Raw genomic sequence first — 19,553 nt, 5'->3', positions numbered from 1 at the left:
GCAAACCTTGTTATGAAAATCAAGTTTATAGCCTCATTATTTCTAAGTGATGTATTGGGGCAAACAGATGAGACAACAAACATATAAGAACTACACCACTTACTATGTATAAAAGTAAAAACAAATAACTACTTTCTACTTTTGAATCAAGATATTTGCTTATTTGTTTTTGTTTTGCAATTGTGAAGATTATGTATTGCAATAAAAGGCTGGATTTTTCTTCTCAATTCAAATCTTTAGTAAATCCATTTTTTTTTCTACAGGAGTGGGGAAACAGTACGAAACTGATTTTTGTCAGCATCTGATAGCTGTGAAAAAGAATCACACCAAAAACATGTTCCTGATTCCCATTTTTAGTGCCAAAAGAAGAAGAATTTTTTTCCAGTTCAAGATTATCGTTCTGAATGCTAATTCCAAAACCTTACAGTCTGGATATAATATAGAATGATGACGCATTTAAAAAACTGATGGTACGGGTGGAGTCAAAATGGTGTACTAGGAGGATGCAGAATTCACATGTCCTCACAACTAGGGCACCTACCAGACACCAGTGGGAGACCACGGACACCCAAGGGGACGAGAGGAGCCCCCAGAAACTAGGTAGGACGTGGGGTGTGGGGGGAAGTTAGGGGGAGGAGAAGTGGAGGCGGGACCAGTGCCCCGAGGGAGCGGCTGGGGGAGGGGAAGATTTCCCATGCCCGAAGGGGGAAATTGGGGAACCATTGGGAGAGCAGAGGATCAAAAGGGAGCATGGCCTGGTTTCCACTGCCCACTTGAACCCCCAGGAACCTGTTGAGATTCCCTAGCCTGATCCTTTGCCCATCTAGGCCCCCTCCAGCCACGGGTGTCCTGAGGGAGTGGGAGGGAGGGAAGAAGGAGTGGGAGGGAGGGAAGGGGGAGCAAAAGTAAAGGCTGGACCTCTGGGACTGGCACCCCTGAGGGGGTGCTGGGGGAGGGGAGGAATTCCTACAACCAATGGGACCCACCCACGGTTAAGGGTCCAGCAGGAACGGGGGAGACCCTGGGGGAGATGGTGGGGGAGGGGCACGAAGGAATAGAAGGGAACAGCACCAGTGCTTTCCCTGTCCACTTAGGCACCAGGGAGCCTCTTAGGCTCCCAGGCTTAATCCTCTGCATTCAGAGCCTCCCTCCTGTGGTGCAGAGCCCAAGCCACACCACTACACCCCAACCCAGGGCCCTACCTCTACACTTGGAGACCCCATCAGAGAGCCCCTCCAACACACTGGGCCTAAACCCCACCCACACACCCTCACTCAGGGCCCTACCTCCAAACTCTGGAACTCCCGACTCCAGAGGCTCTCCTTTCCACATGCTGCCACTTCCCTTCTGCACAGATCCTAAGCAGAGGTCCTGCCCCATGCTCAAACGTCACCACCCACCCACCTAGGTCCTGACCCACCCTAAATCCCATCCCTGCCTAAGTTCCACCCCTGCCCACACTCCTCCCCCATAGCCAAGGCTTTTTATTTTTTTATTTTTTATTTTTTATTTTTTTCCTTTTCATTTTTCCTCTTTTAGATTGGGGTTCTGTTTAACCTTATTGATTCATTGTTGCTGATTCTTTCATATTTTTATTTTTCATAATAAATCTTCTATTATTCTAATTTTATTTTATTCTTTATATTTTGTTAGTGATCTCTCCTTATGGTTTATCTCTGCCCCCCTCCTTTTTTTTCTTTTTTCTGTTGTGGTTTTATTTTACCTTGTTGCAGTTGTTTCAATTATAGTTCCATTTTTCCAAATATATTTTTTATCTTTCTAGTTTTAGTTTGTTTTTTATTCTTTGATATTGTACTGCTCCCTTTTTTCTTTCTTTATTCCTTTTTTTTTTTTTTTAACCACACAATGAAACTAGAGGGACCTTGGTTCCCAGGACAGAGGTTGGGCCCAAGCTCCAGTGGTGGGAGCTGTGAGTCCCAACTGCTGGACTAACAGAGAACCACAGATGCCAGGAAATATCAGTCAGAGTGAGGCCTCCTGGAGGTCGACCCATCTCTATCCAACTGCTTGCAAACTCCAGTGCTGGATGTCTCAGGACAAACAACCAGTAAGACAGGAATACAGCACCACCATCAAAAAAAAAAAAAAAAAAAAAAACGACAAAAAAATTTGTTACAGACGAAGGAGCAAGGTAAAAACCTACAAGACTAAATAAATGAAGATTAAATAGGCAACCTACCTGAAAAAGAATTCAGAGTAATGATAGTAAAGATGATCCAAAATCTCGGAAACAGAATGGAGAAAATATAAGAAACATTAAACAAGGATCTAGAAGAACTAAAGAGCAAACAAACAGTGATGAACAACACAATTACTGAAATTAAAAATACTCTAGAAGGAATCAATAACAGGATAACTGAGGCAGAAGAATGGATAAGTGACCTGGTAGATAAAATGGTAGAAAAAACTGCCAGGGAGCAGAATAAATAAAAAAGAATGAAAAGAATTGAGGACAGTCTCAGAGAACTCTGGGGCACATTAAGCACACCAACATTCGAGTTATAAGGGTCCTAGAAGAAGAAGAGAAAAAGAAAGGGTCTGAGAAATACTTGAAGAGATTATAGGTGAAAACTTCCATAACATGGGAAAGGAAATAGTCAATCAAGTCCAGGAAACACAGAGAGTCCTATACAGGATAAACCCAAGGAGAAACACGCCAAGACACATAGTAATCAAAATGGCAAAAATTAAAGACAAAGAAAAATTATTGAAAGCAGAAAGAGAAAAATGACAACATACAAGGGAACTCCCATAAGGTTAACAGCTGATTTCTCAGCAGAAACTCTACAAGCCAGAAGGGAGTGGCATGATATACTTAAAGTGATGAAAGGGAAGAACTTACAACCAAGATTACTCTACCCAGCAAGGATCTCATTCAGATTTGATGGGGAAATTAAAACCTTTACAGACAAGCAAAAGCTAAGAGAATTCAGCACCACCAAACTAGCTTTACAACAAATGCTAAAGGAACTTCTCTAGGCTGGAAACACAAGAGAACAAAAAGACCTACAATAACAAACCCAAAACAATTAAGAAAATGGTACTAGGAACATACATATCAATAATTACCTTAAATGTAAATGGATTAAATGCTCCAACCAAAAGACACGGACTGGCTGAATGGATACAAAAACAAGACCCATACATATGCTGTCTACAAGAGACCACTTCAGGCCTAGGAATACATACAGACTGAAAGTGAGGGAATGGAAAAAGATATTCCATGCAAATGGAAGTCAAAAGAAAGCTGGAGTAGCAATTCTCATATCAGACAAAATAGACTATAAAATAAAGACTATTAAAGAGAAAAAGATGCTACATAATTATCAAGGGATCAATCCAAGAAGAAGGTATAACAATTGTGAATACTTATGCACCCAACATAGTAGCACCTCAATACATAAGGCAAATGCTAGCAGCCATAATAGGGGAAATTGACTGTAACACAATAATAGTAAGGGACTTTAACACCCATTTTCACCAATAGACAGATCATCTAAAATGAAAATACATAAGGAAACACAAGCTTTAAATGACACATTAAACAAGATGGACTTAGTTGATATTTATAGGACATTCCATCAAAAACCACAGAATACACTTTCTTTTCAAGTGCTCATGGAACATGCTCCAGGATAGACCATATCTTGGAACACAAATCAAGCCTTGGTAAATTTAAGAAAATTGAAATCATATCAGTATCCTTTCCAACCACAACACTATGAGACTAGATATTAATTACAGGGAAAAACCTATAAAAAGTACAAACACATGGAGGCTAAACAATATGTTACTAAATAACCAAGAGATCACTGGAGCAATCAAAGAGGAAATCAAAAAATACTTAGAAACAAATGACAATGAAAACACAATGACCCAAAACCTGTGGGATGCAACAAAAGCAGTTTTAAGAGGGAAGTTTATAACAATACAATCCTACCTCAAGAAACAAGAAACATCACAAATAAACAACCTAACCTTACACCTAAAACAATTAGAGAAAGAACAACAACAAAAAAAAAAAAAACCCAAAGATAAGAGAAGGAAAGAAATCATAAAGATCATATCAGAAATAAATGAAAATGAAATGAAGGAAATCATAGCAAAGATCAATAAAACTAAAAGCTGGTTCTTTGAGAAGATAAACAAAATTCATAAACCATTAGCCAGACTCATCGAGAAAAAAAGGGACAAGACTCAAAAGAAATGAAAAAGGAGAAGTAACAACTGACACTGCAGAAATACAAAGGATCATGAAAGATTACAAGCAAATATATGCCAATAAAATGGACAACCTGGAAGAAATGGACAAATTATTAGAAAAGCACAACCTTCCGTGACTAAATCAGGAAGAAATAGAAAATATAAACAGACCAATCACAAGCACTGATATTGAAACTGTGATATAAAATCTTCCAACAAAAGCTCAGGACCAGATGGCTTCACTGGCGAATTCTATCAAACATTTAGAGAAGAGCTAACACCTATCCTTCTCAAACTCTTCCCAAATATAGCAGAAGGAGGAACACTCCCAAACCCATTCTATAAGGACACCATCACCCTTATACCAAAACCAAAGATGTCACAAAAAAAGAAAACTACAGCCAATATCTCTGATGAACATAGATGCAAAAATCCTCAACAAATACTAGCAAACAAAACCCAACAGCACATTAAAAGGATCATACACCATGATCAAGTGGGGTTTATTCCAGGGATGCAAGGATTCTTTGATATTCACAAATCAATTAATATGATACACCATATTAATAAATGGAAGGATAAAAACCATATGATAATCTCAAAAAAAGCTTTTGACAAAATTTAACACCTATTTATGATAAAAACTCTCCAGAAAGTAAGACATAGAGGGAATCTACCTCAACAGAATAAAGGCCATATATGACAAACCCACAGCCAAGGTCATTCTCAATGGAGATTGATGTTTACATAAATGAGTACAATGCAGATAATAAGTAAACTGCAGATATGTATAAAGTTTAATAATATAAACACAGAAGACTTAATGAACCCTATCTAGGAGAGGAGGACATGCAAGGCTTCAGAGAGGTCATGATGTTTAAGCTGTATCTTAAGGAACAAGTAATTCTCAGGCAAAGGGAATAACATAGCTAAAGGTACAAACAACATAAAAAGCTTGGTATGATGTTCAAAGAATGGTGAATAGTGGGTATGGTGTGGCTAAAGTGTAGGATTTGTAGGGCACTGTGGCAGAAGGTAAGGGCAAGAGCCAAAGTACAAGAATTTGTATGTTATGATTAAAAGTTCAAACTTGGTTCTATAAGTACTAGGAAACCATTAAAAAAATCACAGTGACATGATCAAATGTGTATTTTAAAAAAGAACAGCTGAAGAATATGGAAAGAAACTAGAGATGGAAAAAGCCTAAAGAATGTGAGAAAAGTTGGGCACTTTCTACAATGGTCTAAGCAAGGAGATGATACAGGCAGCAAGAATGAAGAAGAGTCAGATTTAAAAGTTATTTTTTAAATAGCAGCACTTAGTAAGAGAGTGCTGTCAATGACAGGGGTAAAAGAAGTCAAAGATGACACCTAGGAGCTTCCGTGGTGGCGCAGTGGTTGAGAAGCCACCTGCCAGTGCAGGGGACACGGGTTCAAGCTCTGGTCTGGGAAGATCCCACATGCCGCGGAGCAACTAAGTCCGTGCGCCAGAGCTACTGAGCCTGCGCTCTGGAGCCCACGAGCCACAGCTACTGAGCCCGCATGCCACAACTACTGATGCCTGTGCACCTAGAGCCCATGCTCCACAACAAGAGAAGCCACCGCAATGAGAAGCCCGCACACTGCAACAAAGAGTAGCCCCTGCTCACCACAACTAGAGAAAACCTGCACACAGCAACAAAGACCCAATGCAGCCAAAAATAAATTTTTGTAACATCTTTATTGGAGTATAATTGCTTTACAATGGTGTGTTAGTTTCTGCTTTACAACAAAGTAAATCAGTTATACATATGTTCCCATATCTCTTCCCTCTTGCATCTCCCTCCCTCCCACCCTCCCCATTCCCCCCCCCAGGTGGTCAGATAATTTTATATATATATATATATATATAAAGATGACACCTAGGTTTCTGGTTTGGCCAAATGGAAATATACTGGAGTCATTAACATAGAAATAAGCATAAAAGGAGACAAAAATTATGGGAAAAGAGCCTAGTTTTGAACATGTTGAGACAGGTACCTTTGTATATCCATATGGAGTTATCTAATAGCAGTCAAATATAGATTTTTAAGTACTATCGTCCTTCCTAATACATGCTTTAATTGTCACTCCTTGTCTTAGAACTTTCCTATGGCTTCCCACTATGTGCAGGACTAAGTCCAAATGACTATCTTGGTACTGAAACTTCTCCACAATCTGGATCTAACACATCCTATAATTCTTTACTTCCACTACTCTTGTATTGCCTGTTATAGTCATTCTCAAAATATGATACTTGCACCAGCAGCAGTAACGGCCTCTATGAACTTGTTAGAAATGAAATTTCACAGGTACCACCTGGAGATCTATAAAAACAGGAATCAGAAACTTTGGAGGTGGGATCCAGCAATCTGTGTTTTAATAAGCCCTCCAGGTAATTCCAGTGCATGATCAAGTTTAAGAACTACTGACATATATAAACTTTAAAATCCAACAAAAATGGACTACTTGCCATTCAACCAAGATGCTCCCCTCTTGTCTCTGACTTATGCCATAATCATTAAAAGACTTGCATCAGCAGAGCAAGTGTCCAAAGACAATAGCTTATTATAACTGATGACCCACATCACTAACTTTGCTAAAAGGTACTGATTTTCACATTTATATAATGATTTAGTATTCCTAAGAGGATTACATTTGTTAAGTATTACTTAGAACAGTTTTCTGAAAAACTATGTTAGTGAAATCTACATAATACCACATACAAACAAGTCATAGGCATAAAACATATCTTCATAAAGATGCATATGTACCTAGTCAAAGAAATGACAGTACAAAGGATTCTTACTGTCCCTATGAAAGCAGCTGACAGCCTAAGCAGCTCATTTTGGTTAGAAAATATAAGAGTGTCTTCCCTCTAGCTCATACTTAGAGCAAATGCCTGAAATGGTTCCAGCCTAAGCATAGATCAAAGAGCTTCTTTTCTTTCCTCTATTCTTAGTTTCACTGGAATTTGAAAATGACAACTTTTCTTCTCACTGGGTTGTTTTAAAAAGAATAAGATGGTTTATGAGTCTCCAACTACCCTTTCCAGAAACTGGGAGCAGAGCAAATGCACTGACTCACAGGCAGACCATCTGGGTTCGAAGCCCAGTGGCATCACTTACTAGGTTGGTATTCTTAGGTGACTTGATGTCTGAGTGTCTATTTCTTCATCTTTAAAATGGTGATTTTAAGAATTCAATAAGTGTAGTTTCAGTCCAACATGATGACATAGGAGACCCCTGAACTCATCTCCTCCCACAGATACACCAAATCTACAGCCACACATGGAGCAATTCTCTCTTAGAGAAATCCAGATATCTGCTGAGTGACTCCTAAATACTGAGTGAATGAGAAAATACCCACATAAAAAGGGGTAGGAAAGACTGAGAAACACTCTTGCCATAAAATACAACCATGGAACAATGCCATACAGTAGGAGGGATCTCACAACTCCCAGCTTGTCCCTGAGAAGTGAAGGGTTTGGACGCATCATCTAGTGCCCCAACTTTTAAGATTTCCACTTGAGGAAAGGGTTCCCCCAAAAAACCTAGCTCTGAAAGCCAATTAGACTTATATGCATGAGACCCACATGGCTATAGCAAAGAAAGAAACAGTTCTTTTTATAATATTTTACCTTATTTTAATCAAAATCTAATTGACATAAAACATTGTACAACCTAATGATTTGATATATGTATATATCATTAAATGATTACCACAATAATTTTAGTGAACATCTATCATCACACAGTTATATAATTTTTTTCTTGTGATAACTTTATTTACTCTCTTAATAACTTTCAAATATATAATGTTGTTAAATATAGTCATCATGCTCTACATACCATCCCCAGGGCTTATCTGTTTGTACCTTTTGACCACATTTAAATATTGCACCCACTCCCCACTCCCCACCTCTGGCAACCGCCGATCTGTTCTCCTTAAAATTAGTTCTTTTGTTTTTTTCAAAAATAGATTCCATATATAAATGAGGTCATACAGTATTTGTCTTTCTCTGATTTATTTCGCTTAGCACAGTGCTCTCAAAGTCCATGCATGTTGTTACAAATGACAAGATTTTTTTTTTAATGAAACTCTTTTTTAAAAAAAAATTATTTATTTATTTTTGGCTGCATTGGGTCTTCATTGCTGCATGCGGGCTTTCTCTAGTTGCAGTGAGTGGGGACTACTCTGTTGCGGTGCACAGGCTTCTCATTGCAGTGGCTTTGCTTGTTGCAGAGCATGGGCTCTAGGCACACGAACTCAGTAGTTGTGGATCTCAGCCTCTAGAACACAGGCTCAGTAGTTGTGGTGCACGGGCTTAGTTGCTCCTCAGCATGTGGAATCTTCCCAGACCAGGGCTCAAACCCGTGTCCCCTGCATTAGCAGGCAGATTCTCAAACATTGCACCACCAGGGAAGCCCTGCCATTGGTATTTTTATAGAGATTGCATTGAACCTGTAGAGTGCCTTGGGTAGTACGGAACTACCCAATCCATTAGCACAGTATATCTTTCCATTTGTTTCTCTTGCCTTCAATTTCTTTCATCAGTATCTTATAGATTGCTGAGTACAAGTCTTCTACTTCCTTGTTTAGGTTTATTTTTAGGCATTTTATTCTTTCTGATGAAATTATAAATGAGATTGTTTTCTTAATTTCTCTTTCTGATCTGCAACAGATTTCTGTATATTAATTTGGTATCCTGCAACTTTGCTGAGTGCATTTATTATTTCTAATAGTTTTTTGTTGGTGTCCTAAGGATTTTCTATGTGTAGTATTTTGTCATCTGCAAGCAGTGACAGTTTTACTTCTTCTCCCTTTCCAATTTGGATTCCTTTTATTTTATTTTATTTTTCTTGCATGACTGCTGTGGCTAAGACTTCCAATACTATGTTGAATAAAAGTGGTGAGAATGGGCATCCTTATCTTGTACCTGATCTTAGAGGAAATGCTTTCAGCTTTTTCCCATTAAGTATGATGTTGGCTGTAGATTTGTTACATATGGCCTTTTTTTTTTTTAAATTAATTTTTTTGGCTTCACCATACAGGTTTCAGGATCTTAGTTCCCCAACCAGGGATCAAACCCAGGTCTCTAGCAGTGGAGGCATGGAGTCCTAACCACTGGACTGCCAGGGAATTTCCTATATGGCCTTTCTTATGCAGAGGTATGTTTCCTCTAATGCACTTTGTTGACAAATTTTATCATAAATTGATGTTGAATTTTGTCAAAAGCCTTTCTGCATTTATTGAAATGATCATATAATTTTTACTCTTCAATTTGTTAATGTGGTGTATTACATTGACTGATTTGCAGGTATTGAAACCATCCTTTCATCCCTTGGATATATGCCACTCGATCATGGTGTACGAGTCTTTTAACATATTATTGAATTCAGTTTCTAATATTTTGTTGAGGATTTTTGCATCATGTTCATCAGTGATACTGGTCTGTAATTTTCTTTCTGTATAGTGTCTGTCTGGTTTTGGTATCAGGGTGATACTGGCCTTGTAGAATAGAGTTTGGAAGCATTCCTCCCTCTTCAATTTGTTGGAATAGTTTGAGAAGGATAGTTGTTAACTCTTCTTTAAGTGTTTGATAGAATTCACCTGTGAAGCCATGTGGTTTTGGACTTTTGCTCACTGGGAGGTTTATTATTATTATTATTATTACTGATTCAATTTCATTACTGATAACCAGTCTGTTTATATTTTCCACTTCCTCCTTATTCAGTCTTGGGAGAGTGTATGTTTATAGAAATTTATCAATTTCTTTTAGGTTGTTCATTTTATTGGCATAAGTAATCTCTGATGATCCTTTGTATTTCTGTACTGTCCATGGTAACTTCTCCTCTTTCATTTCTGATTTTATTGATTTGGGCCATCTCTCTTTTTTTCTTGATGAGTCTGACTAAAGCCCTATTGATTTTGCTCATCTTTTCAAAAAAATAACTCCTAGATTCATTGATATTTTCTATTTTTTGTCTCTATTTTATTTATTTATGCTCTGATCTTTATTATTTCTTTCCTTCCACTAACTTTGGGTTTTGTTTTTCTTTTTCTAATTCCTTTAGGTTAGATTGTTTATCTGAGATGTTTCCTGAGGAAGGCTTGTATTGCTATAAACTTCTCTCTTATAACTGTTTTTGCTGTAGGCCATAGATTTTGGATCACTGTGTTTCTAATTTTCATTTGTCTCCAGGTATTTTTTATATCTTCACTCACTGACCCATTGATTGTTTAGTAACATTATTTAGACTCCACGTGTTTGTTTCTGTTGTTTTTTTCCTTGTATTTGATTTCTAGCCTCATACCTTTGTGGTTGGGAAAGATGCTTGATATGATTTCAATCTTCTCAAACTTATTGAGACTCGTTTTGTGGCCTAGCTTGTGATCTATCATGGAGAACGTTTCATGTACACTTGAAAAGAATTCTGCTGCTTTTGGATGGAATGTTCTCTATATATCTATTAAGTGCATTGGATCTTATGTGTCATTTAAGGCCACAATTCTTACTAATTTTCTGTCTGGATGATCTGTCCAATGATGTAAGTGTGATGTTAAAGTCCCCTAATATTGTGTTACTGTTAATTTCTCCCTTTATATTTGTTAATATTTGCTTTATGTATTTAGGTGATCCCATGTTGGGTGCATATACAGTTACAATTGTTAACTATTGGATCAATGATCTGTTTGGACTGATGATCCCTTTATCTTTATGTAATGTTCTTCTTCATCTCATTACAGTCTTCATTTTAAAGTCTATTTTGTCTGATATAAGTAGTGCTACCCCAGTTTTCTTTTCATTTCCATTTGCATGGAATACCTTTATCCATCCCCTTACTTTTAGTCACAGATGCTGTCTCAGAGGTCTCTTAAACTATCCTCATTTTTTAAAATTCTTTTTTCTCTTTTTGTTCAGCTTGGGTGATCTCCACTACTCTTTCAGTTTGCTGACCTGTTCCTCTGTATCATCTAATCTACTGTTGATTCCATCTAGTGTATTTTTTATTTCAGTTATTGCATTCTTAAGCTCTGTTTTGTTCTATTTTATATTTTCTAACTCTTTGTTAAACTTCTCACAGTGTTCATCCATTCTTCTTCCATGTGTTGAGCATCTTTATGATCATTACCTTTAATTCTTTACCAGGTAGATTGTTTATCTCCACTTCACTTAGTTCTTCTTCTGGGGTTTTTGTCTTGTTCCTTCATTTGCAAAATATTCCTCTGTCTCCTCATTTTGCCTAATTCTCTATGTTTATTTCTATGTATTAGACAGGTCAGTTACATTTCCCAATCTTGAATAGTGGCCTTATGTAGGAGATGTTCTATGGGGGCAGCAGCACACTTCCCTCTGGTCACCAGAGCTGTATGCTCTTGGGATGATCCCTGTGTGGACTGCATGAGTTGTAGCAGGGTTGGCTACTATCTGTTGCTGGTATGCAGAGCTGGCCCCTGCCCTGATTTTTTACCAGGCCCTGCCTTGTGTGGTGGCAGCAAGCCCACTGGTGGACAGGGCAGGGTCCTGGCATACCTGGCTGTGGGGACAGCAGGGGTGGATCGTGGTGTGACTGGCAGCATGGTCTGAGGGGTTCTGGGACTGGTGCACTCCTGCTAATAGGCTAGAGGGAGCACTCCAAAATAGTGCTTGCTAGCACCATAGTAGAACAGCTCCATAAAATGTCTGCTGCCACTGTCTATGTCTCCAGGGGGAGTCCCAGTTGTCTCCTGCCCCTCCAGAAGTTTCTCCAATATCAACAAGTAGGTCTTACACAAGCTCCTTTTAAGTTATTGCCTCTGTACTGAAACAGAGCATATGAGATTTTGCATGCACCCTTCAAGAGTGGAGTCTCTGTTTCCTATATCCCTCCTATAGCTCTTCAATATGTAAGTTCTACTAACCTTCAAAGTCAGACATTCTGGGGGTTTGTCTTCCAAGTGGAGGACCACCAGTTTGGCCAGCTCGATGTGGGGTTATGATCCTTCTCTCCTATGGGTGAACCTCTTTAATTGTGATTATTTTCCCATTTGAGAGTTGCCTACCTAGGGATGTGAGTCTTGACTATATGTATGTCTCCACCCCTCCTACCCATCTCACTGTGGTTCCTTCTTTATATTTTTAGTTGTGGAAAATTTTTTCTGCTAGTCCTCAGGTAATTCTCATAGATACTTTCTCTGTAAATAGTTGTAATTTTGATGTGCCCATGGAAGGAGATAAGCTCAGGGTCGTCCTACTCTGCCATCTCGGCTACCATCTGCTCATTTTAAAATCAGATTTTTTTCAGCTATTGAGTTGTATGTGTTCTATATATTTTGGATATTAACCCCTTGTCAGATATAGGATTAGCAAATATTTTCCCTCATTCAGCGAATGAATTTTTTTTTCATTTTGTTGATAGATTCTTAGATTCCTTTGCTGTGAATAAGCTTTTTAGTGATGTAGTCCCATTTGTTTATTTTTGCTTTTGTTGCCCTTGCTTTTAGTGTCAAATCCAACAAATAATTGCCAAGACCACTGTCATGGAGCTGGGCTCTCTATTCTTTTCCATTAATGTATGTGTCCACTTTTGTGCCAATACCATACTGTTCTGATTACTATAGTTTTGTAATATAGTATGAAATCAGGAAGCATGATGCCTCCAGCTTTGTTCTTTTGTATCAAGATTGCTTTGGCTATTCAGTGTCTTTTGCAGTTCTGCACACATTTTTGGATTGTCTTTTTCTATTTCTGTGAAAAACGCCTCTTCCCCCCAAAAAAGAAAAATAGAAGAGGGAACACTTCCACATTTATTTTAAAGGGCCAGGATTACCCTGACACAAAAACCAGACAAGCACATAAAAAGAAAAAATTTACAGACCAATATCCCTGATGAATATGATGCAAAAATCCTCAATAAAACATTAACAAACTGAATTCAACACTAGATTAAAAGGATCATACACCATGATCAAATGGGATTTATTCCAGGGACTCAAACCTGGTTCACATCCTCAAATCAATCAATATGATACACCACGTTAAGAAAATGAAGGATAAATATGGTATAATCATGTCAATAGATGCAGAAAAAGCATTGGACAAATTCAACATCCATTTGTAATAAAAACTCTCACAAAGTTGGTATAGAGGGAATGTACCTCAACATAACAGCCATGTATGACAAGCTCACAGCTAGCATCATATTCAATGGTGAAAATCTAAAAGCTTTTGTCTAAGATCAGGAAAAAGACAAGGATGCCCAATCTTGCCACTTTTATTAAACATAGTACTGGAATTCCTAGCCAGAGCAATTAGGCAAGAAAAAGAAATAAAAGCCATCCAAATCAGAAAGAAGTAAACCTATCACACTTGCAGATGGCATGCTGTTATATTAGAAAACCCTAATGACTCCAACAAAAAGCTGTTAGAGCTAATAAATGAATTGAGTAAAGTTGCAGGATACAAACAAATACAAAAATCAGTTGAGCTTCTATATACTAAGAAAGAATTACCAGAAAGAGAAATTAAGAAAATAATTTCACTTACAATTGTATCAAAAACAATAAAATACATAGGAATAAATTTAAGCAAGGATGCAAAATATCTATACACTGAAAACTATAAGACATTGATGAAAGAAATTGAAGAAGACACAAATAAATGCAAAGATAGTCTGTGCTCATGGTTGAGAAGAATCAATGTTGTTAAAATATCCATACTACCCAAAGCAATCTGAAGATTCAGTACAATCCCTATTAAAATTTCAATAACATTTTCATAGAAATAGAACTAACAATCTTAAAATTTATATGGAATCACAAAAGCCCCCAAATCACCAAAGTAATGTTGAGAAAAAGGAACAAAGCTGGAGACAGCATGCCTCTGGATTTCAAACTCTATTACAGAGATGTAGTAATCAATACAGGGTGATACTGGCATAAAAATAGACACGTAGATCAATGGAACAGAACAGGGTCCAGATATAAACCCGTGCATATATGGTTAATTAATTCACTACTATGGAGTAAATATACAGTGGGGAATGGATATTGTCTTCAATAAATAGTGTTTGCAAAACTGGACAGACACATGAAAAAGAATGAAATGGGCCACTATTTTGTACTATAAGCAAAAATCAACTCAAAATGGATTAAAAGCTTGAACATAAGACCTGAAACCATAAAACTCCAAGAAGAAAATATAAGGGGTAGTAAGCTCCTTAACATCAGTCTTGGTGATGATTTTTGGATTTGACACTAAAAACAAATGCAACAAATGCAAACATAAATAAGTGAGAGCACATCAAGCTAAAAAGCTTACACACAGCAAAGGAAACCATAAACAAAATGAAAAGACAACCTTCTGAATGGAAGAAAATATTTTCAAATCATATATCTGATAAGTGCTTAATATCCAAAATATATAAAGAACTCATATAACTCAATAGCTAAAAAAAAGCTGAACAATCTGATTTAAAAATTGGCAGAGGATTTGAATAGATATTTTTCCAAAGAAAACATACAAATGGCCAACAGGTACATGAAAAAATGCTCAAAATCACTGATCATCAGGGAGATGCCAATCAAAACCACAATGAGATAGTATCTCACACCTGTTAGAATGGCTGTCATCAAAAAGATAATAAACGATAAGTGTTGATGATGTGGAGAAAGGAGAATACTTGTGGACTATTGGTGGGAATGTACATTGGTTCAGCCACTATGGAAAACAATATGGGGGTTCCTCAAAAAATATTAAAAATAGAACTACCATATGATCCAGCAATCCTACTTCTTAGTGCATACCCAAAGGAAATGGAAACAGGACCTCAAAGAGATATCTGCCTTCCCATGTTCATTGCAACATTATTCATAACAGTCAAGTTGTGGAAACAACCTAAGTGTCTATCAATGGATGAGTGGATAAAGAAGATGTGATATATATATATATATATATATATATATATATATATATATATACACACACACACACACACATATACAATAATGATATATATGACATATATACGATATACCATATGTATGGTATATGATGGTCACAAAATATTACTCAGCCATAAGAAAATCGGAAATCATGTCATCTGCAACAATATGGATGGAACTTGGGGGCATTATGCTAAGTGAAATAAGCCAGACAAAGATAGATAAATCTTGCATGGTACTAATTATATGTGGAATTTAAAGAAAAAAAGAGTCAAACTGATAGAAACAAAGAGTAGAAAAGTGGTTGAAAGGGGCTGGGGGTGGTGAGGGAAATAGGGAGAGGTTGGTTAAAAGGTATAAACTTTCAGCTATAAGATGAATGAGGTTTGAGGATCTAATGTAAAACATGTGACTATAATTGATAATACTGTATTGTATAATTGAAACTTGCTAAAAGAACAGAACTTAAATTTTCTCATCAAAGAAAATATGTTAGGTAATATATGTTCTAATTAACCAGATGTGGGGAATTCTTTCACAGTGAGAAGCAGCTGCATAGCACAGGGAGATCAGCTTGGTGCTTTGTGACAACCTAGAGAGGTGAGATAGGGAAGGTGGGAGGGAGGTGTAAGAGGGAGGGAATATATGTATACATATAGCTGATTCACTTTGTTATACAGCAGAACCTAACACAACATTGTAAAGCAATTATACTCCAATAAAGATGTAAAAAAGAAAAGAAAAGAAAGCTTAAAAGGAAGTTTTTATAAATAAATGTATAATCTTAATACTTTTAGTCTCCATACATGTTTATTTATTAGTCAATTTGCATAAAAGAATAAAACTAAATCAGGATCCACAGAAACAAAGCTATTTCACTATAAGGAAACTTCACTTATTTAAGCTCTCCTCTGTGTTAGGAAGATTCCTACAAAAGTGATATTACAGGGCTTCCCGGGTGGCGCAGTGGTTGAGAATCCGCCTGCCGATGCAGGGGACATGGGTTCGTGCCCCGGTCCGGGAAGATCCCACATGCCGCGGAGCGGCTGGGTCCGTGAGCCATGGCCGCTGAGCCTGCGCGTCCGGAGCCTGTGCTCCGCAAAGGGAGAGGCCACAACAGTGAGAGGCCCGCCTACCACACACACACACACACACACACACACACAAAAGTGATATTACATTGAATCTAACCAGGAAAAGGAAGAAACTGAAATGGCACTTTAACACTGTCAAAGCTTTGAACAACACATGCCATCTTAGACATACACATCTTGTTATTGGCTAGGATCCAACCATGTAAGTACTTTTATTAAAAGGATCATTTTGAACTATGCTTACTCTTTTTTAAAAATTTATTTATTTATTTTTGGCTGCATTGGGTCTTCATTGCTGCGCAAGGGCTTTCTCTCGTTGCGTGAGCGGGAGCTACTCTTCGTTGCGATGCACGGGCTTCTCACTGAGGTGGCTTCTCTTCTTGTGGAGAACGTGTTCTAGGCTCGCGGGCTTCAGTAGTTGCAGCATGCAGGCTCAGTAGTTGTGGCTTGTGGGCTCTAGAGCGCAGACTCAGTAGTTGCAGCGCACGGGCTTAGCTGCTCCGCAGGATGTGGGATCTTCCCAGACCAGGACTCGAACCCATGTCCCCTGCATTGGCAGGCAGATTCTTAACCACTGCACCACCAGGGAAAGTCCCTGCCTACTCTTAATATAGTAGGAAACTATAGGTTCTAACCCTGATGTGCCTAAAAAGATATCTCTTTTAAGAAAACTATAAAATAATTTGGATTCAAACATGTTTATGTTGGTTACATTCAATTTTAATTGCAGGCGATTCTTTTAGGATTTGCTTTAAAAAAAAGAATCTTGTTGAGAAATATATAACTGACATCTACAAGGTGAAAATAGACAACAGTGCATACTATTTTAAAGACTGTATGAAATAAGTCATTTGTTTCTCAAGCTGTTACTGGAGTCTGTCCTCTTATCTCAGAAACAGTTGTCCTGTCTCCTTTCCAGCTAACCTACCACCACTATACTTGATAACCTTCTGTTCTGTCACTCCACTTATGCCTAAAAACTATTCTTATGTTTTATAGCTACGTCTATTTCTGTGTCTATACCTCTATTTCTGACTCTGCCTTGGTATAATTTATCACCATGTCTCTCTTCCTCAATGTAGTTCTTGCCTCAAACTACAATCCTATTTTTCTTTTAGTAAGAAATCTCCAGGGGAAAAAAGTCATTTCCACGTTAATTACTCACTAACTTATTTCTTTTCTTTTTTTTTTTTTTTTTCACTAACTTATTTCTGAGTGCCTTGCAGTATAGCCTCCTACTTTACCACTTCTCTGAAGTAACTAGAGTTCTTTGTACTGGGATGAATGTTATTCCCCCAGATTTCATGCTCACCCAGAACCTGTGAATGTGACCTTATTTGGAAATAGGTTCTTTGCAGATGTAATCAAGTTAAGATTAGAACATACTAGATTTGAGTAGGTCTTAAATCCAGTGACTAATGTTCTAATAAAAAGAGGGGAATTTCAACATAGAGACACAGATGCTCAGAGGGAAAATGGCCATGTGAAAAAGGAGCCAGAAATTAGAGTGATGCAGTGATAAGCCAGCAGCACCCAGGACTGCCAGTAACCACCAGAAATTAGAAGAGGCAAGGAAGGATTTTTCCCTAGAGACTTTGGAGGGACCAGGGCCCTGCTGACACCTCAGTCCTCCAAAACTATGACAGAATAAATTTAAGTTGTGTTAAGCCATCCAGTTTGTAACAATTTGTTTCTAGGAAGTGAATACATCCTCCTAGTCACAAACTCCAGTCGTCTCTTTATTCCTCTTTTTCCTTGACTTAAGGAAGGCTTAATTTGTACCTTTGATAGTAAAATTCCTTCATTGGATCTGAACACTCTACTAACATCTTCATGAGCTCTTTTCTCTGTTTTCACCTTACTATGGGCTTATCTTACTATGAGTTTACTCCAAAACTCTTTGCCCTTCTTTTCATTCTTTATCCCATAAAACCACTCCTACTTTTGTGATTTCAACTACTGCTTCCATGTAGGTAATTTCGGAACCTAAATCTTCAACTCTTGCCTATCTTTTGAGCTTTAGCTCCTACATTTTCAACAATAATAGTTTTTAAATTCTGTATTTTGTTTTATTTGTATTTTTACAGGCATTTTTTTATAGTAAGAGTCACACAGCCACTTATATGTGCCAAGCACTTTATATACATTAACTTGATAATATTTACAACAATCTTATGAAGCTGTTACTATTTTTATGCCACAATTTAAAGATGAGAAAGCTGTGTAAGGCCCTGAGTGGTTAAATAACTTATCTGAGGTCCCAGTCAGTAAGTGGTAGAGCTGGGATAAAAACACAGTTTCACTAAGCACAATGCATCTTAAGCATTTAGGCAACTCAGACCTTTTTGAGAATTTGGTGAAAAATATGGTCATTCACCAAAGGAAAATATGCAAAATGTATTCCATAAAATTTTAGTGAGTTCATGGCATCCCTTAGAAGTCCATTTGTGGATCCCAAGTTAAGAACACCTGTATTGGAAAGAACTGAAATATTAGAAATAATTGGAAATATACTAGTAATAAGTAATAAGTAATAAGAAAAAAAACCTGGATTCAATTTGATTCCTTAATTTGATTCTCTAGGAAAATATAATTTCTGCTACAGGCAGCAAATTAGTAGATCTTTTTTGTAAAGAAAATTATGCCCATCATGCTCATTCGTTCAACACAAATGTAATAAATGACACCCAGTCTAGAAGAGAGGACAAGGCATGTAAACAAGTAATTACAATATGATGCAATAGCTCTGACAAGACAAGGACCTTTGTGGATCTGTGGATAATGAGATAGAAGAAAAAGACAGTGATGAACAAGATCAAGAATATGCAAGAGGTGATTAGAAGTTCTAACCTAAGGCAGTGGAAGAAGTAAGAAAGGAGTAGAGTCAAGGGTTGCCAAGGAGGAAAAAACTGTCCAAGTTTAGGGACTGATTAGTTGGACAAGGTGAGAGAGAGAGATGAATCAAGAACAACTCTGAGATTTCTAAATAAGATGATTAGGTGTAGAGATGGCATTAATTGAGATAGAAAAAAGGAGAGAAGGGGGTTGTGGGGAGGAGATAGAAAAAAGGAGAGAAGGGGGTTGCAGTTCTATTTGGACATGTTTAGTTTAGATGGGACTGAGGCAATGATATAGAGATGCTTGCTATTTGTAAATATAATTACGAGTTCAGATAAGAGCCTGGGATAAATATTCTGGGGTCAAAGATGTATTATGGACATAGTTGAAGAATTGAAATGGATGAATTATATGGAACATGATAAATGACAAAGTGATCTGTAATCAGAGTTCT

General features: G+C 37.5%; 1 protein-coding gene across 5 annotated transcripts in view; it reads left to right on the top strand.

Annotated features, from left to right (window-relative positions):
* Positions 1-452: 452 nt before the first annotated feature.
* The window catches only part of DPH5 (diphthamide biosynthesis 5), an 88,671-nt gene continuing 69,570 nt past the window's right edge, over positions 453-19,553 (top strand). Inside the window, exons 1-2 of one of the 5 annotated variants that reach the window (XM_067040873.1) lie at positions 462-600; positions 15,709-15,767. The gene's annotated coding sequence lies outside the window, so the exon portion shown is untranslated. Of the gene's footprint in view, positions 601-9,318; positions 9,413-15,708; positions 15,768-19,553 lie in introns of those variants that run through there. The other 4 variants (XM_067040892.1, XM_067040867.1, XM_067040882.1 and 1 more) reach the window with 4 other exon arrangements.

The sequence above is a fragment of the Kogia breviceps genome, chromosome 1, assembly GCF_026419965.1.
Source record: "Kogia breviceps isolate mKogBre1 chromosome 1, mKogBre1 haplotype 1, whole genome shotgun sequence".
Classification (NCBI taxonomy): domain Eukaryota; kingdom Metazoa; phylum Chordata; class Mammalia; order Artiodactyla; family Physeteridae; genus Kogia; species Kogia breviceps.
This window is presented reverse-complemented; position numbering and strand designations above follow the sequence as displayed.